General features: G+C 45.3%; 1 long non-coding RNA gene across 1 annotated transcript in view; it reads left to right on the plus strand.

Moving 5' to 3' along the window:
* The window catches only part of LOC108586608, a 29,843-nt gene extending 10,778 nt beyond the window's left edge, over positions 1 to 19,065 (plus strand). Inside the window, exons 2-3 of the long non-coding RNA XR_001904135.2 lie at positions 15,638 to 15,888; positions 18,759 to 19,065. This is a non-coding gene — a long non-coding RNA (uncharacterized LOC108586608). The remainder of the gene's footprint in view (positions 1 to 15,637; positions 15,889 to 18,758) is intronic.
* Positions 19,066 to 21,258: the final 2,193 nt, after the last annotated feature.

Here is a 21,258-nt window from a genome sequence, read left to right on the forward strand (position 1 = left end):
TTTAGAATTTCCTTTAGTAAGAGTCTGTTGGTAGTAAATTCTATCAGTTTTTATTGGGTTGAAAATGACTTTATTTCATCTTCATATTTGAATTCTTGAATAGAATTCTTGGTCGCTAGTTGTTTTGTTTCAGCACAATGAGGAAAATAGCGCTCTGCTGAATTCCAGCTTCCATTGTGCCTGCTAAGAAGTATGTAGTGAGTCTAATTGTATCTTTTTAAAAATTGATCTGGGCTGGGCACGGTGGTTCACGCCTGTAATCCCAGCACTTTGGGAGGCTGAGGTAGGAGGATTGCTTGGGTCCAGGAGTTTGAGACCAGCCTGGACGACATGATGAAAGCCCATCTCTACAAAAAATACCAAAATTAGCCAGGTTGTAGTGGCTCTTGTCTGTAGTCCCAGCTACTCAGGAGGCTGAGGCAGAAAGGATCGCTTGAGCCCAGGAGGTGGAGGTTGCAGTAAGCTGAGATCACACCACGACACTCTAGCCTGCGTGACCGAGTGAGACCCCATCTCAAAAAATAAAATAAAATAAAAATAAAAATTCATCTGGGCTAGGCACAGTGGCACACGGCTGTAATCCCAGCACTTTGGGAGGCCAAGGCAGGACTGCTTGAGCCTAGGAGTTCCAACCAACCTGGACAGCATATCAAGACCCTGTTTCTACAAAAAATAAAAATTGACTGGGCATAGTGGGATGCATCTGTGGTCCCAACTACTCAAGAGGCTGAGGTGGGCCAGGCACGGTGGCTCACGCCTGTAATCCCAGAACATTGGGAGGCCAAGGTGGGCGGATCACCAGAGGTCAGGAGTTCGAGACCAGCCTGGCCAACATGAAACCCCGTCTCTACTAAAAATATAAAAATTAGCTGGGCATGGTGGTGGGCACCTGTAATCCCAGCTACTCGGGAAGCTGAGGCAGGGGAATCTCTTGAACCTAGGAGGCAGAGATTGCAGTGAACCGAGATCATGCCAGTGCACTCCAGCCTGGGCAATAGAACCAGACTCCATCCAGAAAAAAAAAAAAAGAGGCTGAGGTGGGAGGATTCCTTGAGCCCAGGAGTTTGAGGCTACAGTGAGCTGTGATCCCATCACTGCAGTCCAGCCTGAGGGACAAAGCAAGATCTTATCTTAAAAAAAAAAAAAAGTGATGTGCATTTGTCGCAGGCCCTCTGCTGTTTCACTGTAATATATCTAGATGTGAATTTATTTTTCTTTATCCTTCTTGGAATTTCTGGACCCAGAGTTTGGTGTTTTACAACAATTTGGAAAAATTATCAAGGCCATAACTAGTGCGAACCTAGGGCACAAAATTTAAGGATGTTCTCATTATGGAGCTTGTGTAAATATAAGGTTGGACCTGAGAGTGAGTGTCTACATTAAATTTAGTAGTCTACACATATCACTTATCTCACTCTAGCCTCTGTCCTATTCTATATAAATACTTCCTCTTCCTTATTGTTTTCTTTATTAAATACAACTATGTATTGGAACCTATCATTTTCCAATGTCACATATGTTGCTCTTTGTATTTTTTAAATCTCTTTGTGTCTCTGGGTCACATTCTAGATTTCTGCAGATCCATCTTCCAGTAAATGAATTCTGCCTTTAACAGTGTTTAGGCTGGGCCTGGTGGCTCACCCTGTAAGCCCAGCACTTTGGGAAGCTGAGGCAGGAGGATTGCTTGAACCCAGGAGTTCAAGACCAGCTTGAGCAACATAGCGAGAACCCCATCTCTACAAAAAATTTAAAAATTAACTGGTCATGGTGGCATGCAGCTGTGGTTCCAGCTACTCAGGAGGCTGAGATGGGAGGATTGCTTGAGCCTGGGAGGTAAGGCTGCAGTGAGTCATGGTCACACCACTGCACTCCAGCCTGGGCAACAGAGTAAGACCTTGTCTCAAAAAACCAAAAACAAAAAGTGTTTAGTCTGTTAGTCTGCTATTTAAACCACCGTACATTTTTTTGTTTTGTTTTGTTTTTTCCAATTTGGCTTAGTTATTTTACAGCCTTTTGCTCCTGTCTCATTTATTTAAGCCTCACATTTACTTCTTGAAATATAGTAAATATACCTATTTATATTCTGTGCTTGATCATTTCTATATCTCATATTTTTGTGGGTCTGATGATGCTGTCTGTTGTTTCTGCTGGTTCTCACTCACACTGCCTTATTTCGTGCGTGTTTTGTGATTTTAACTTAAGGCTCAAGTTTCCTGAAACTTTGTGGGCATTTCTTTGAGCTATGGGTTGAAATTGTAGTCCTTCAGTGATCTTGGCTCACCGCAACCTCCACCTTCCAGGTTCAAGCGATTCACCTGCCTCAGCCTCCTGAGTAGCTGCAATTACAGGGGTGTGCCACCACGTCTGACTAATTTTTTTTTTTTTTTTGAGACAGATTCTTGCTCTGTCATCCAGGCTATAGTGCAATGGTGTAACTTCAGCTCACTGCAACCTCTGCTTCCCAAGTTTAAGCGATCCTCCTGCCTCAGCCTCCCAAGTAGCTGGGATTACAGGCCAGTGCCATCACGCCCGCTAATTTTTGTATTTTTAGTAAAGACGGGGTTTCACCATGTTGTCCAGGCTGGTCTCAAACTCCTGACCTCGTGGTCCACCTGCCTCAGCCTCCCAAAGTGCTGGGATTACAGGCATGACCCACTGTAATTTTTGTATTTTTAGTAGAGACAGGGTTTCACCATGTTGGCCAGGCCGGTCTCGAACTCCTGACCTCAAGTGATATGCCCAACTTGGCCTGTATTTACTTTTAACAGCTATATTTACTGGGGTTTATTCCTATTAGGAACTCCTTCTAGCCACAGTGGCTTACACCTGTAATCCCAGCACTTTGGGAAGCCTGAGGCAGGAGGATTGCTTGAGCCCAGTACTTCATGACCAGCCTGGGCAGCAGAGCTCCTTGTGCAACGAACTTTATCTCCTGTCCCCCTCACCTCCTATGTTAATCAAAATGGAAGCTTCAAGTCATCAAGTTGTAGCAAATATCCTCAATCTAAAGCTGTCTTGTGCATTCACCTATGTTTCAGAATTCCCTTTTTCATTTATTTTGTTGGTCTCTGAATATTCCTTACTTTTTTTGCCAGTTCAGCAATGCATTTTTGGGGAAAAAAAAAGGATATTTCAATGTTTGTTTGTGTGTGTGTTTTTTTAATCAGAAGGCCATCTGATAGTATGGCCAGCATACTATCAGAAACTGAACAAATTCCTTTACATTTTTGCAGAGAGAAAGAGGAGTAGAATGATGTAGTATAAGAGTTTTGAGGCCGGGCATGGTGGCTCACGCCTGTAATCCCAGCACTTTGGGAGGCTGAGGCAGGCAGATCACCTGAGATCAGGAGTTTAAGACCAGCCTGCCAACTGGGCAAAACCCCGTCTCTACTAAAAATACAAAAATTAGCTGGGCGTGGTGGCACGCACCTGTAATCCCAGCTACTTGGGAGGCTGAGGCAGGAGAATCTCTTGAACCTGGGAGGCGGAGGTTGCAGTGAGCTGGGATCATGCCACTGCACTTCAGCCTAGACGACAGAGTGAGACTTCATCTCAAAAAAAAAAAAGATTTGAGGCTAGGTCATACTGGGTTCAAATCCACATTTAATACTAGGGCTGCCATAACAAAATACCACAGGCTGGGTGGCTTAAACACCAGAAATGTATTTTCTCTCAATTCTGGAGGCAAGAAGTCTGAGATGAAGGTGTTGACAGGATTGGTGTCTTCTGAGACTGCGCTTCTTGGCTTGGGAGATGGCTGTCTTCTCCCTGTGTCTTCACATGGACTCCCCTTGCTCTGTGTCCTAATTTCCTCTTCTTCCTATTAGGACACTAGTCATACTGGGTTATGGCTCACCCTGGTGACCTCATTTTTACATAGTTACTTCTTTAAAGATCTATCTCCAAATATGGTCCTATTCTGAGGTGGCAGGGGCTAGAACTTCAACATATGAATTGGGGGGAATGCAGTTCAGCTCATAACAGGAGACAAGAAGCAGAGACCGAGAGGGGAGAAAGGAGGATGATAAAAAAGGGGATCCCGCAGTGGCTCACGCCTGTAATCCCAGCACTTTGGGAGGCTGAGGCGGGTGGATCATAAGGTCAGGAGTTCAAGACTAGCCTGGCCAACATAGTGAAACCCCATCTCTACTAAAAATACAAAAAATTAGCTAGGCGTGCTGGCGGGTGCCTGTAATCCCAACTGCTCAGGAGGCTGAGGCAGAAGAATTGCTTGAACCAGGGAGGCAGAGGTTGCAGTGGGCTGAGATCATGCCACTGCCTTCCAGCCTGGGCGACATGCAAGACTCTTGTCTCAAAAAAAAAAAAAAAAAAAAAAGTAGGGGAGTCCTCCAGAGAAGCTGAAGGAGGAGAAAGGTGCTAGGAGAGGGACATCAAGTGTTCAATGTTTTAGAGAGGTTGTGAGGGGTGAAAATGGAGGAAAGAGGGGCTTAGCAATGGTCACTCCCTGAGAATTACCTATGAGGAAGTCATCTCGGTAGAGGCAGAGGCTAGACCAGCGTGGTGAGGAGCACAGGGGACGCCGAAGTCAAAGTGGGAGATGCTCTGTAGAGGTTCACTGAGTGAATACAATGCACTTCTTTTCCTCACTCCTCTAATATTCCATGGCTCTGGGACTTGGTTTCTCCTTAGAAAGTCTGAGGTGAAGGCTGCATTCTAGGACCCTGACCCTGAACTTGTTCATCATATGCAACTGGGTCTTGAGGATGAGCCAGGAAGAATAGAATATCTTTTCTCCTGGGAAGCCAGAGAGAGAGAGAGAGAGAAAAGAAGGGGGAGAAGGAGGAGGAGGAGGGAGGCAAAGAAGAAAGAGCTGAGAGAAAAACAAACCAAACCACATTGTCACTAATCTGCCACAGCCATAAAGAAAAGAGTGGGGTGACATAGGAAGTTAGAGAGGCCTTGGGGGCCATTTTGCAATTTTCCTGTCTGCCCTCCAGAAAGGAAGAGGTTGTTCATTCAGTCATTTATTAAAAAAAAAAAAAAAAAAAATTCTAATTAAGCACCTACTCCTACATCCTAGTTGGATGCTAGGCTAGGCCAGAGGGAAACCTCAGTGAAGCAGATATCAAATATTTATTGACTGCTTATGTAACACCATGTCTTGTGCTAAGCATGTGGTGTACATCCTGCTCTCAAGGACAGTCTAAGATGGGGACTATTGGTGTGGCTTTTATACCAGTGGGGAAATGGGCTAACTGAAGCTTAGGATGGTTCGGAAACTCACTGGAGGCCACAGAGTGATAATAAGCCATGTGGACACAGACCAGGGGCACCTTTACCAACTCCGTCTTTACCCAGGCCCCTGAGGCTTCTCCCAGGCCACAGTCAGTGGCTGCTTGGAGTTGTGGATGAGTCAGGACAGCTGGGGATAAGCAGTCCCAGTTCCTGCCCGCCCATCCTGTCCTTGGCCTGAGAAAGGACAGGCACTGGGGAGGGATGTGGGCTGGGACAATAGTGCCACGTCACTGCTGATGAGAGGCCTGTGTTCTCCTCCCAGCCACCGCCTGAAGTCCATTTCAGCTACTGTCCTTGCTGTCACACACCTGTCCCAGCACCACTGAAAACACCTGGGATTGTGTCTCAGGAACCAAAAACGCATTTCCTTCCTTCTCTGGGGTTTCCTCAAGGGTACACTTGAGAGCACAACCGGTTTCTGAAATTCGATTCCCAAATGCCCAGGATTTCCCCTGTGGTTCCAGAGAAAGGGAGATATGTGGCTTCTGTGAACACCTATTGAGTGGAATCATGAGGAAGCAACCAGTGACCTTTCTTCTATTTTGAGATGAGGAGGTAGGTGGCTGTGCTGCTGACCAGTGAGTGAGTCAGTGGGCCCAGGCACTGAACAATGTGTATAGGTGGAGAACTCGGGAGGTAGAACCACATTTAAAGAAATGCTTCTGGTCATTCTGGTCTAATTTGGCAATGAAATAATTTTAAAACTGAAGGAGTCCACAGAGATCTGTATACAAGAATGTTTAACGTAATGTTTTAGTAGTAACAACCTAAGTGTCCCACTGTAGGGGACGGAGGAAATCAACAATGGCTGATCTCTAAAAAGGAAAGCTACGCTGTCATTAAGCAGTGTGTGGTGGCTCTATTAGGTGTGGATACAGAAAGGTGTTCAAGACTGATTGTTAAGAGAATAAAGCAAGACACGAAACAGTGCATATGTGTATATGCAGAAGTGTATATATGCTTCTGTGTAGCCATGGGTGATTTTTGAAAATGCACATGAGAAGCCACTAACTTGAATTGGCTTACTTCCAGAGTAGGAATGGGGGTTCGGGTGGGGAGTGAGACATTTACTCTTCACTTTACACTCTTCTGTACTTTAAAATTTTTTAAAGTAATGAGCATCTATTGCTTGTATAATACAATGATAATAATACAGTAGAAGAAAGAAAGGCTTAAGAAGGCTCGCAAACCAAAGGTACCAAAACAATTCAGCATAGCATCCCGGAGTGCTGGGGGTAGGAGGAATGATGAAGTGGGGTCCGAGATGAACTTGCATATTGGAAACTGTCCCTAGCCACTGCTTGCAGAACTATACTTTGAACAATCCAGGGTGGTCACAGAGTCAGGGACTGGCAGGAAATCACTGTTTGCAAGGCTGATCAGTGACAGAACGAATAAAACAAAATCAAGGCCAAAGTTCAGCTCCAAAAACAGGGACTGAATTGTCTACTGTAGTAATAGCCAAGGCTGGGTGCCGTGGCTCATGCCTGTAATCCCAGCACAGGCATGGGTGGGTGGATGATCTGAGGTCAGGAGTTTAAAGTTGGGGACATCTGCTCAAGGTGTGAGGATCTCCAGGTGTGTGATCTCGGCTCACTGCAACCTCCGCTTCCCAGGTTCAAGTGATACTCCTGACTCAGCCTCCCAAGTAGCTGGGACTATAGGCGCGTGCCACCATGCCCAGCTAATTTTTTTTTTTTTTTTTTTTTGAGATGGAGTCTCGCTCTGTCGCCCAGGCTGGAGTGCAGTGGCCGGATCTCAGCTCACTGCAAGCTCCGCCTCCCGGGTTTACGCCATTCTCCTGCCTCAGCCTCCCAAGTAGCTGGGACTACAGGCGCCCGCCACCTCGCCCGGCTAGGTTTTTTTTTTTGTATTTTTTAGTAGAGGTGGGGTTTCACCGGGTTAGCCAGGATGGTCTCAATCTCCTGACCTTGTGATCCGCCCGTCTTGGCCTCCCAAAGTGTGGGATTACAGGCTTGAGCCACCGTGCCCGGCTAATTTTTGTATTTTTAGTAGAGACGGCGTTTCACCATGTTGGCCAGGATGGTCTCGATCTCCTGACCTCGTGATCCGCCCACCTCAGTCTCCCAAAGTGCTAGGATTACAGGCATGAGCCACCACGCCTGGTTGATGAATTCAGTTTTCATTCCAAACCTCCCTTCTTCTCAAGATGGTAAAGACTAGAACAAGAATTTATAAGAATTCTTTCTATGCTCCTAATATCAAAGTGACATTTTTCCCCCTAAAGCAATCCTATTCTCTACCCTAAAGTCTGGAGCATGCACCAACTGGTAAGGGCATTTGTCAAACATTTTATTATAGATTGTATCTTTTAATAAAAAATAGTATTGTGACCATTCCTCTATTTATTTGTTCTATAAATATTTATTGAGTGGCACTATGGCTGCGAATTTTCAGCTGTCGTGTTCACAATTGAGTGGAGGGCACAGACAAGTTAACAGGTGGTAATGATATGACAAATGAGCGCACAACACAACCAGGTGTTGTGCGATCTCCTAGGGCGCATATCCACCTAGCCTTGGAAGGAGAGGTAGCCAGGAAGGGAAGTTTCCCTGATAAGAATAATGAAGTGGGCCAGGCGCGGTGGCTCACGCCTGTAATCCCAGCACTTTGGGAGGCTGAGGCGGGTGGATCATGAGGTCAGGAGATCAAGACTGTCCTGGCTAACACGGTGAAACCCTGTCTCTACTAAAAATACAAAAAAATTAGCCGGGCATGGTGGGCGCCTGTAGTCCCAGCTACTCAGGAGGCTGAGGCAGGAGAATGGTGTGAACCCAGGAGGCAGAGTTTGCAGTGAGTGGAGGTCGCACCACTGCACTCCAGCCTGGGCAACAGAGCAAGACTCCATCTCAAAAAAAAAAAGAAAAAAAAGAATAATGAAGTGTTAGCTATACAGGTGCAAGGGTGAGGATGGGGATATGTGTTCAATTGCCAAAACAAAACAAAACAAAACAAAAAAACCTTTGTAGTTTAAAGACCTGGACACTGGAGAGGCCTAGGTTTATTGAGGAGCAGAAGTGGTGTCAAGGAACAATTTATAATCTAGAGGTTGGGAATGGTAGGGGACAGTGGTTGATTAATGGGTGTAAGTATATACTTGGAAGAAATAAGACCTGGTGTTCAATAGATTAGTAGGATAACTATAGCTAACATCAACCAATTGTACATTTCAAAATAGCTAGAAGAAAATAATCGAATGTTCTAAGCATAAAGAAAATATCAGCATTTAAGATGATGGATATCCCAATTACCCTGACCTGATTATATGAATACATGAAATTATCACATGTACCCTGAAAACATGTGCATTTATTAATGTAGTAACAACAAAAAAATGAAGCTAAAAAAAATCTAGAATTTTATACCTAGCAAAACAATCAGAATATGAGAACAGGCAGGGCGCAGTGGCTCACATCTGTAATCTCAGCACTTTGGGAGGCCAAGGCAGGCAGATCACCTGAGGTCAGGAGTTCGAGACCAGCCTGGCCAACATGGTGAAACCCCCATCTCCACTAAAAATACAAAAATTAGCTGGGTGTGGTGATGCGTCCCTATAATCCCAGCTACTCGGAAGGCTGAGGCAGGAGAATTGCTTGAACCCAGGGGGCGAAGGTTGCAGTGAGCCGATATTTACTTCTGTGTATCTCTTTCCAGGAAGCTAGTAGAAGATTTATACCAACAAAACCAAGGAGTAAACAACTTGAGAATAACTGTGTGAGCTCAGGTAGGCAAGGGCTGGATCAAAAGTGTTGTATAGGCACAGTAAGGAGTTTGAACTCCATCAAATGCCAAAATTACTAAAGTCATAATAGAATGATAGGCCGGGCGCGGTGGCTCAAGCCTGTAATCCCAGTACTTTGGGAGGCCGAGACGGGTGGATCACAAGGTCAGGAGATCAAAGACCATCCTGGCTAACCCGGTGAAACCCCATCTCTCTACTAAAAAATACAAAAATAGCGAGTAGTGGGCGGGGAGGCCTGTAGTCCCAGCTACTGGGGAGGCTGAGGCAGGAGAATGCGTAAACCGGAGGCCGGGCTTACAGTGAGCTGAGATCCGGCCACTGCCTCCAGCCTGGGGCTGACAGAAGCGAGACTCCGTCTCAAAAAAAAAATGTGTATGTCACTAGGCGGGGCAGGAGCCGCTGATGGCTCACACCTGTAATCCTAGCACTTTGGGAGCAAGTAGGGTGTGGATCACCTGGTCAGAGTCAAGACTAGCCCACAATAACATGGAAAACCCCATCTCTAATAAAAATACAAAATTAGCTGGACGTGGTGACGCATGCCTGTAATCCCAACTATTTGGGAGGCTGAGGCAGGAGAATTGCTTGAACCCAGGAGGTGGAGGTTGCAGTGAGCCGAGATGGCACCACTGCACTCCAGCCTGGGCAAAAAGAGTGAAACTCTGTCTGAAAAAAAAAAAAAAAAAAAAAGAATGATATTCTAAAGTTGTGATTTGTTTTCCAACTTTGAATCCTAGGACCCCTTTTGAGCAACACTGTGATTGGCTTCAACCAGAAACAACAGTTTTAATCTCGTTTTCATATTTTGCATTCCTTTAAAATGGTTCTGCTGCTTTTTTAAAAGTCTAGAAGCCACTATACTAGAAAAACCTTAAAATGTGTATAACACTACTTAAATAGCCTTCTGCAGTTTGGCAGGGCCCCCAGAAAATCCTGAGATCAAGAGGTTATAGGAATTTTAAGGTCTATGTAAATGGTCATAGGTTTATGGAAGTTCCTGGGGCAATACACTCGGGGAGGGCTATAATAGGGAGGTGAAATTCTTACTGAATTTCAGCAAGACTCTATTGGTCATTCTTCCTTCAGCGGCAAAGGTGATCCCTAGAACATTTCTATTAGAACAGCTCTGCTTACCACTTAATTACTAAAGCTGCTTTTCCCAGGATTTTCCAGACTGCCAGCAAATACATTTTAGAAATGCAAAATGAGGTGGGGGAACGACAATATGACCAACGTTCTTCTTCTGCTAAACGTTGCCACAGCTGGAATAAGGCAATATCTGTTTAAATGTGTGTGTGTGTTTGTGTGTGTGTGTATGTCCAGTGGACTCAGAAGAAATTTATGGTTATGTTATATTCTAACAAATCATGGTTGAGGCCAGAGCAGGGATCCAGGTGTTCCCTAAATCTGAAGCCAAAGCCAAAGAAACTTTTTATGGTTTCAGCAGACATTTTCTTTCCAAAATCTGCGTTGTAATCTGTATCTACAAAGATAAAAGATCTGCACACAAACCAAGCCCTAAGTTAATGATGTTTACTGGTTTTGCTGGCCTAAAAGAGGGCATTCTCCAGTTCCTCATCAGCTGGGAGAAAACCTTCCCCCACCCTCTCCTGAACAAGTGCTTTCCCTCCCCACTAAGCAAGTGAATTTTAAATACCACTCTAAAGTTGTTGGCTGGTGACCTGGAAAATTCCTTTTGCTTTGTTATGCTGTTAATGGTCCATCAGTTTAAACCTTGTATCCCCAGAAAGTTTCCTTCTCTTAACTAGACTGGAGAAGGAAGACGCAGAAGTTTAAAAAAGAAAAAAAGAATTGCTGTTTCAAAGGGTTTGAGGAAGATTCAAAGATGGTGTTGGGAAAATTGGATATCCATATGCAGAAAAATGAATGAAAAATAAAACTAGACCCCTATCTTTCACCATACACAAAAATAGATTCAAACTGGATTAAAAACTTAAATGTAAGACCTGAAATTATGAAACTACTAGAAGAAAACAGGGAAAATGCTTCAGATCTGGGCAAAGATTTTCTGGGTAAGACCTCAAAAGCACAGGCAACGAAAGCAAAAAGAGACAAATGGGATCATATCAAACTAAAAAGGTTCTGCACAGCAAGGGCAGTCATGAGTGAAGAGGCAATCTGCAGAATGAGAGAAAATATCTGCAAACTATTCATCTGACAAAGGGTTAGAATCTAGAATATACAAAGTACTTAATAACAAACCAAATAATCAGATTAAAGATGGGCTCATAATCGGAATACACATTTCTCAAAAGAAGACAGACAAATGGCTAACAGGTATCTAAAAAAATGCTTGGCCGGGTGTGGCAGCTCACGCTTGTAATAATCCCAGCACTTTGGGAGGCCGAGGCAGGTGGATCACCTCAGGTCAGGAGTTCAAGACCAGCCTGGCCAACATGGTGAAACCCTGTCGCTACTAAAAATACAAAAATTAGCTAGGTGTGGTGGTGTGCACCTGTAATCCCAGCTACTCGTGAGGCTAAGACAGAGAATCACTTGAACCCAGGAGGCAGTGGCACCAAGATCGTGCCACTGCACTCCAGCCTGGGCAACAGAGCAAGACTCCATATCCAAAAAAAAAAAAAAGCCGGGGTGGCTCACGCCTGTAATCCCAGCACTTTGGGAGGCCAAGGCGGGCAGATCACAAGGTCAGGAGATCAAGACCATTCTGGCCAACATGGTGAAACCCCATCTCAACTAAAAAATACAAAAACTTAGCCGGGTGTGCGTGGTGGCATGTGCCTGTAGTCCTAGCTACTTGGGAGGCTGAGGCAGGAGAATTGCCTGAACCTGGGGGTTGGTGGCTGCAGTGAGCCGAGATCATACCACTGCAGTCTAGCCTGGCCACAGAGTGAGACTCTGTCTCAATTAAAAAAAATAATAATAAAGAAAAATGCTCAACATCACTAATCATCAGGGAAATGCACATTAAAACCACAATGAAAGCTGGGCGTGATGGCTTATGCCCATAATCCCAGCACTTTGGGAAGCCGAGGTGAGCGGATCACCTGAGGTCAGGAGTTCAAGACCAGCCTGGCCAACATGGCGAAACCCTGTCTCTATTAAAAATACTAAAAATACAAAAATTACCAGGCATGGTGGCAGGTGCCTGTAATCCCAGCTACTTGGGAGGTTGAGGCAGGGACAGTTGCTTGAATCTGGGAAGCAGAGGTTGCAGTGGGCCAAGATCTCGCCACTGCACTCCATCCTGGGTGACAGAGTGAGACTCCATCTCAAAAAAATAAAACCACAATGAAATATCTTCTCATCCAGTTCAAGTGACTACTATCAAAAAGACGAAAAACAACAAATGCTGGCAAGGATGAGTAGAAAAGGGAATTCTTATAAACAGCTGGCGGGAATGTATACTGGTATAGCCATCATAGAGAATGGCATGGAGTTTTCTCAAAAAACTACAAATAGAATTACCATGTGATCCAGCAATCTCACTGGAGTATTAATCCAAAGGAAAGGAAATCAGTACGTCAAAAAGACATCTGTACTCCTATGTTAATTGCAGCACTATTCATAACAGCTAAGACATGGAATCAACCTAAGTGTCCATCAAGGACTGAATGGATAAACAAAATGTGGTATAAATAAACAATGGAATACTATTCAGCCATAAAAGAAAGAATGAAATCCTGTCATTTGTGGCAACATGGATAAGTTTGGAGGACATTATGTTAAGTGAAATAAGCCAGGCACAGAATTATAAAAACCACATGTTCTCATTCATATGCGGGAGGTAAAAAAGTTGACTTCATACAAGTGTAGAGTAGAAGAGTGGTTCTTAGAAGCTGGGAAGGGTGGCGGGTAAAGGGAATAGAAAGAGGTTGCTAGAAATAGAAATAGAAAGAGGTTGGTTAATGGATAAAAAAAATTGCAGCTAGGCCGGGTGTGGTGGCTCATGCCTATAATTCCAGTACTTTGTGAGGCCGAGGTGGGTGGATCACTTGAGGTCAGGTGTTCAAGACCAACATGACCAAAATGGTGAAAATCCTTCTCTACTAAAATTACAAAAATTAGCTGGGCACTGTGATGGGCGCCTGTAATCCCAGCTACTTGGGAGGCTGAGGCAGGAGAATCACTTGAACCTGGCAGGTGGAGGTTGCAGTGAGCTGAGGTTATGCCACTGCACTCCAACCTGGGTGACAGAGCAAGACTCTGTCTCAAAAAAAAAAAAAAAAAAAATTACAGCTAGATGGGAGGAATAAGTCCCAGTGTTCTATAGCACTGTAGGGTGATAACAGTTAACAATTACTTATATATTTTCAAATAGCCAGATGAGACAATTTTGGATATTCCCAATACAAAGAAATGATAAAAGTTTGAGGTGATGAATATGCTAATTACCCTGATTTGATTATTACACATTGTTTACATATATCAATATATCACACTGTATCTATAAATATGTATAATTATTATGTGCCAATTAAAAATAAAATTAAAAAATACAGTGAAGGAAATAGTTTTGTAACTACTGATGCAGAAATATTTAAATTAAGCAAGATAGATTCCTAATTAAATGTATTACAAAGCACAAAATAACTTTCAAGCTCTTTGATTTGCCAAGTTTTGATAAGACTAGAACTTGGAATTCTGAATTGCAGTCTCAATAAGACAACTCTATTTTGTCATAGAAAAAGTAATTGAAACAAGAATAGATAAAGAATAACAGCTTAGCTTTTTAACAACTTAGTTCTTTCATCTTTGTTTGAATACAAAGGCCAAGGAAAATAGTCTACATGTTATTTTCAGGAAAATTTTCTGTATAAATTATTGTTATTGAAGCATTAATTTTCTATTTTATGGTCAGGTTGCATGCCTTGGAAAGGATGTAGTATATGATGAAATTTCCCAAATCATTTGAATGATAATAAAAGTAAAAAAAAAAAAAGGTGACTAGGCTCTGGATGAATGGAATGAAGGAATTTCATCTGTTTCAGGCTGTACAGCGGCTAGCACTAGGGCATATGTAAGTAGGTAAGTAGGGCCTTATTAAATGATTTTAGATGAAGGTGATAATTTTTTTTTTTTTTGAGACTGCGTCTCGCTCTGTTGCCCAGGCTGGAGTGCGGTGGCGTGATCTCGGCTCACTGCAAGCTCCTCCTCCTGGGTTCACGCCATTCTCCTGCCTCATGCTCCCCAGTAGCTGGGACTACAGGCACCTGTCACCACGCCCAGCTAATTTTCTGCATTTTTAGTAGAGACAGGGTTTAACCATGTTAGCCAGGATGGTCTCTATCTCCTGACTTCGTGATTCACCTGAATCGGCCTCCCAAAGTGCTGGGATTACAGGCGTGAGCCACCGCGCCTGGCCTGAAGGCGATAATTTTTTAATGAAGTAATTGATCAACCATGCAGGATTTTGGTGGACACAGGTCTTCTGGAGGACCTATCATTCTGGAGGCCAAGATTCAGATTTCGGTTTGAGATGTGTAAACTAGTAGGTATGTTAGTGTTCATGAGCCACTTAACTCAGTCACCTTCCTTATTCTCATTTGTAAGATACAGTTTACCACCTTCTTGGATCTTGTTGTTGTTAGTTATATACCACTTACCATGTGTGCCAGGTTCAAAGAGCTAAGGGCTTTTCCTGTATTAGCTAATTTAATTCTCACCAACACCTCTGTAAGGTAAGTACTATTATTATAACATAATATTATATATTATGATGTTATATATTATATCTTATTATATATATTTAATGTTATATATAATTATATATTAATATACTAACATGTTAATATTAATATATTACATACCTATATATTAATATAAATGTATAATTGTATATAACATATATACTTTATATACATATATATATGCGCGCGCACACACACACACACACACACTTTTTTGTTTTTTGAGACAGAATCTTGCTCTGTCACCCAGGCTGGAGTGCAATGGTGTGATCTCAGCTCACTGCAACCTCTGCCTTCCGGGTTTGAGCGATTCTCCTGCCTCAGCCTCCCAAGTAGCTGGTGCCTGCCACCATGCCCGGCTATTTTTTGTATTTTTAGTAGAGATGGGGTTTCGCCATGTTGGCCAGGCTGGTCTCCAACTCCTGACCTCAGGTGATCTGCCTGCCTCAGCCTCCCAAAGTGCTGGGATTATAGCCATGAGCCACCATGCCCGGTCTGTATTATATTTATATATAATATTATAATTATATATTATTTACATTATATAAATATTATCTATATTATATAAATATTACATATTACATAGGTAATATTATTCCCATTTCAAAAAAGAGGAAACTGAGGCTTATAGAAAGTAGTGAAGCTAGAAATCCCACGTGGGTTTTCTGTCTCCTTAGCTCATGCTCTGAACTATGCATTATGCTGTTTATAAACAGCAAAGATCTAAGAAAACATAAATAAAAGGAAGCACAGAGTGGCCAAACAATTCCTCCCTAGAGCATGACATTTCACCTTCCGCCAGTTGCTCGGGTCATATGTTTGCTGAGTTATCCGCTCCTAATTGGAGGGAACAGTTCTGCACATGTTATAAGCAGACCTCCTACCCCTAGGCTTTCAGATTTCTTCAATAAGGTTCTTACCACAAAGCACTATTGTTTTTCTTCAGGGCTTGGACTGTCAGATTACATTTCTAAGCTTCCAGAAGAGCAACACATAGACACGGGAAGTCAGAGCCTTTGAACTCAAATGCCATCCCCGTCACCCACCTCCACCACCAGCAGTACCACCGAATGGCACTTTGGACAACTTTCCCCTCTCATGTGAATTTTGTCATTTCTTACATCAATTGGAACCAGCACCTCTCAAATTCATCTTCTAAAACCCAGAAAATTGTGTGGAACACATGAGGACTGAAAGGTGAGTAGGCTGACCAGGTAAGAGCCTACCACTGGAATGGAAGGCTGTGGGAGGGTGAGGGGATGATGGACATCAACCCGGAAGAGCTGAAATACGGCATTACCAGGTATCTACCCTGCTACCCTGCATAGAATTCCCAGGACCCAGGGTGGGTTTTTATGCTTCCCCTTTTAATACTTATTTTTATCATTTGTCAGTAGAAGTGTCTTTATCTTAAAAAATTAATACATGATTGTTGTCACCAATTTAAATAATATGGAGATGAATAGAGAGAAAGTAAAATTATAGATTTAGGCCGGGCACAGTGGCTCATGCCTGTAATCCCAGTACTCTGGGAGGCCGAGGCTGGTGGATCACCTGAGGTCGGGAGTTCCAGACCTGTCTGACCAACATGGAGAAACCCCATCTCTACTAAAAATACAAAATTAGCCGGGCATGGTGGTGCATGCCTGTAATCCCAGCTACTCGGAAGGCTGAGGCAGGAGAATCACTTGAACCCGGAAGGCAGAGGTTGCGATGAGCTGAGATTGCGCCACTGCACTCCAGCCTGCGCAACAAGAGCAAAACCCCGTCTCAAAAAAAAAAAAAAAAAATTATAGATTTACACTACACACACCCCTTTACGACCCTCCCTCATGCCTCTGCCCAGCCATCACTCCTAACCCTAACCCTTTGGAGTTTATCCTTCCAGATGGTTCTAGGGGGTGTGTGTGTGTGTGTGTGCGCGCGCGCGCGCGCGCGCGCGTGATTTACAAAAATATCAATGAGAGGACTCTATTCTGCACCTTGTATATTACAAGCATCTTTCTGGTCTAACAGCTCTATTATTATTGACAGCAGCACAGTGCCCCACTGTAAGAATGCATCATCTTCCTTTCATCTTATCTTTGCTTTCTCGGATCTTTTACTTTCCCAGGGAACCTGTCCCAGCTCATGCTTATACTCTCCCTTGATCCTCCCTTAAGGAACTGCACAAATGGGAAGGTGGTCAAAGGTGAAAAGGGCATGGGGTGGGCCCTAAAAGGGAGAGTGAGGAGGGTGGGGGAGTGTATGCTATCCTGGTCATTACTGGGGTACACATTTTTTCTCCTCACCTTGCCAAATGTTTCCTCTGTCTGGCCAAGGCATACCTTTAACAATTTATGGGAATCATCTCTGAAAACGACCGAGAGGATTAGCACCGAGAAACATAAAAGTCTGTTTTCTTTGAGTTACAATCTCTCTTTTAAGACCTCCAATCTGGGCATCTAGGCCAGTCCACTGCCTCTGTCCAAGATGTATGAGCAGCTTGGGCTTATAGCACCCCATGCTCTTCTGTAGGTAGCTACTCTGCCTGATTAACAACACCATTAGGTAGAAATTTGTTCTTGCCACTGGAAAGGCATTTCAGCTTACAGGATACAGACAAGACCACTTATTACCTGTGTGCCCTTGACCACATTTTGTGTCATCCCTGTACCCAGTTTCCTCATCTGTAAATGGGAACAATAATAATATATATCTTAGTTGGTAGGGTTTTTCTTTGTAACTTAGACAAAATATATATGTAGCTTACTTAGGGTATTATATAGCAGCTGCTAAGCACTCAATGAACGTGGATGATTATACCCTGAATTGAAATAGCTCTTCCTGCACTTTATTTTTAATTAATTAATTAATTAATTAATTTTTGAGACAGAGTCTTCCTCTGTCGCCCAGGCTGGAGTGCAGGGGCAGGATCTTGACTCACTGCAACCTCAACCTTCCTGGTTCAAACAATTCTCCTGCCTCAGCCTCTCAAGTAACTGAGATTACAGGTGCCTGTCACCATGCCTGGCTAATTCATTTTTTTGTATTTTTAGTAGAGACGGGGTTTCACCATGTTGGCCAGGCTGGTTGGCTAGGCTGGTTTCAAACTCCTGACCTCAGGTGATCCACCATCTTGGCCTCCCAAAGTGCTAGTATTACAGGTGTGAGGCACCACACCTGGCCTTCTTACTGCACTTTATTTATTTATTTCATTTTATTTTATTTTGAGATGGAGTCTTGCTCTGTGGCCAGGCTGGAGTGCAGTAGCGCGATCTCAGCTCACTGCAACCTCCACCTCTTGGGTGGGTTTAAGGGATTCCACTGCCTCAGCCTCCGAAGTAGCTGGGACTACAGGTGGCGCCACCACGCCCGGCTAATTTTTTTGTATTTTAGTAGAGACGGGGTTTCGCCATGTTGACTAGGATGGTCTCCATCTCCTGACCTCATGATCCGCCCGCCTCGGCCTCCCAAAGTGCTGGGATTACAGGCGTGAGCCACCGCGACCGGCCACCCTACTGCACGTTAAACCCAAACTTTAAATATCGTCTAGATCAGTGGCTCTGTTTTTGTTTTTGTTTTTGTTTTGAGACAGAATTTTGGTCTTGTTGCTCAGGCTGGAATGCAATGGCGCGATCTCAGCTCACCGCAACCTCCGTCGGCCGGGTTCAAGCGATTCTCCGGTCTCAGCTTCCCAAGTAGCTGGGATTACGGGTGCACACCACCACGCCCAACTACTTTTGTATTTTTAGTAGAGGGGGTTTCTTCATGTTGGTCAGGCTGGTCTCAGACTCCTGACCTCAACTGATCCGCCCGCCTTGGCCTCCCAAAGTGCTACGATTACAGGCGTGAGCCACCGCACCCGGCCCTAGGTCAGTGGCTCTTAACCCTGGCTGTACACTAAATTCACTTTTAAAGTCTTACAGAAATGCCAGCGCCTAGGCTCCATTACCAGAGATCCTCATACCCTTGGTCTGAGGTGGGGTCAGGGGTGTCAGTGTTTTTGAAAGCCTCCCTTGGAATTCTCATTTGCACCTAGGTTGAGAAGTACTGTATCTGGTTCAGTGTTCTCATTTTCCTTATAGGAAGCTGTGAGGCCGAGAGATGGAAGGAAACGGCTCAGGTGATATAGCCAGAGCAGAAGGACCCAAGCCCCTTATCAAGGCTTGTCCTCAAGGGGAAAATGCAGCCCTGGGGCTGCCCTTCACTCGGGTCTTTTGGATGGGACTTCTGAGCTCTTTCCTGATGGTAATGTTTGGACCTCTCCAACCCAGTTCTTCGTAGCACCCTTGCTTTTCCATCCTTGGAGGCCTCAGGTCAGACCCCTCAGAGAGGTGTCCCTACAGAAAGCCGCTGTTCCAGAATGTGACCCATTAAAAAACTCAGCACTTACAGATGTGAAATAATCCTGTTCATTCATTTATTTTTGAGAATCTAAGCCCCCTGTGGGTAGGAACCGTATCTATCTTGTTCCTGCGGTGCGGGGGCTTACAGTGGTGACCAGCACTTAGTAAAACATACTCATTAAATGACTGAATGAACGAAATCCCAGGAGGGCAGTTGAGTATTTTTTTATTATTATTTTTCTGGTCCTGACCATCTGATTCTCATCACTTCTGCAGCTCGGGAAGTCTCTCTCTGCTTTGGCGTTTTATAAACCTCCTGTGCGTACATCGACATTTTAACCGTAAATCCGCAGAGTTCTGGGACAGCAATACCCGAGGCCAGGGGACTGGGGGAGGGGGTAACTCCCCGGAGGTCCGAAGCCCCGGCGGAGCTGCCCTGGGGTTGGGGGGGAGGGAAGGGAACCCTCAGGAGGACGCCCCTCCGCCCCCTGCCCGCCCCCTCGGCGGGAGATGGCCCCGGGCTGCGACGTCCTTCAGAGGGGTGCGCCGCGGCCGCAGCCGTCTCCTCGCGTCGGGCGGGGTTGGGGGGTGAGGGATGCGATCCGGGTCGTGGCCCAGGGGCGGTTCCAGCCGCAGCCCCCGCATTCCAGCCGCGCGCCCCCGGAGGTGATGCCTTAAGGAGGCTGTATTTTTTTGGGGGGGAGCCGCAGGGGACCGTTGGGAGAGGGGCCCTGTGTGTGTCCCTTTAAGAGCCGGAGCGCTGCCCCCGCCTCGCAGGCGCCCGGAGCCTCACAAAAGAACAGGATGTTGTTGATTTGTCACCAAACCACAGAGAGGAAATGATTGTAAATTTCCTTTAAACATCCCCACCGCGCTCCCGCCGCCCCCGCTTCCGCCTCCGCCGCCCCCGCCCGGCCCGGCACAGCGGGGCCTCAGCGCTCCCGCGGGGCGCCTGCTGCCCGGCCGGGCCACGGGCCGAGCGGCTCCTGGGCGCCTGCGGGAGGAGTCCCCGGCCCGGCCGCTGCCCCAGCTCGCGTTCCAGTTCCTTTCTTATGATTATTTTTTCTACAGCTGCAGCGGAGGAAGGTCCTGGGCTTTTGGTGTGAGCCCGCGCGCAGCCTTTCTCTCCGGGAGCGAATGGGAACCGCGCGCGGGGAGCTCCGTGCTGTGTCTAGGGAGCGCCTTAGCGCGCCGTCCCGGTTTAGCCTCTCAGCCTCCCTGTAGAGGCAATAGCCTTTAGCGCCTTCGTTAGGGTCTGGAGGGAAACTGAGGCCCAGGTTACGTGAGCCGAAAGTCACCAGCTCTTGGAACGCCTTGGGGGCCCTTGAAACACACCACGCAGGATTAGGTTATCCCAGACCTTATATTTGTAAATCAGTGAGCGACCGGAACATTCTAGAATCCCCAAGTCATCAAAAGTGGCATTTTACATTGGGAAGTCCAAAGCAATGATTGCCAAGTCCAAGTTTTTTCGTGGGGGAACTTGCCTCACCACTTCCAGCCGGGTACCCCCTTTTCAGAAGCTGTTTGTGTCTCAGTTTCTACCTGTGCTTTTTTGCACCCGAATCCCTCCTACTTTCACCCCTCTTGCTTGTATGATTTCAGGAAGCCTCTGGTGGAGTTAGTGTTTGCTCCCAACCTGTGGCCCATGTTGGAGTGGTGTGGTCTGTGGTCTAGGAAAGGGCTGCCTTTGCTGTACAGAGTGTTCTTTTGGAGCAATTAATGCTTATTCCGGCATAGGCTGCACTGGGCTTCTTGAACTAAAAGCAGCAGCTAATGTCCTAGACACCGTTGAACAGAATTCTCTCATTTCATCCTTTCACCAGTCCCAGGAGGTGGAGGTTGCTTTTCTGTTTAGACAGTTGAGGAAGCAGGTTCAGAGAGGCTGAGGAACCGGACCAGCTTGCACATTTTAAGTGGAAGACACAAGCCTCATTTAGTTACCACATTCTGATTACTGGTGGTGTCTCTCTTTAACACTTGTTACTCGCTTGCGGAGACAGGTGTTGAAGAGAACACAGGATATTTTTGTTGGGTCTTGTTACCTCACCTTCTGGAGAGCTCTGGGTCGGACCCCACTTTCTGGAAATAGAGTTAAGTGGCCAATGCTCTCAGACTGGACTCTTCCCTTTGCCAGCCTTATGAGGTCCTGAGTGGCTTGGGGACTGAGGTGGAGTGTGAGTTCTTTTCACTCTACTTGAATAGGAAAATGGGCTCCTTTAAACAATTACTTGGAGTT

This window comes from Papio anubis, chromosome 5 (genome assembly GCF_008728515.1).
Source record: "Papio anubis isolate 15944 chromosome 5, Panubis1.0, whole genome shotgun sequence".
NCBI classification, from domain to species: domain Eukaryota; kingdom Metazoa; phylum Chordata; class Mammalia; order Primates; family Cercopithecidae; genus Papio; species Papio anubis.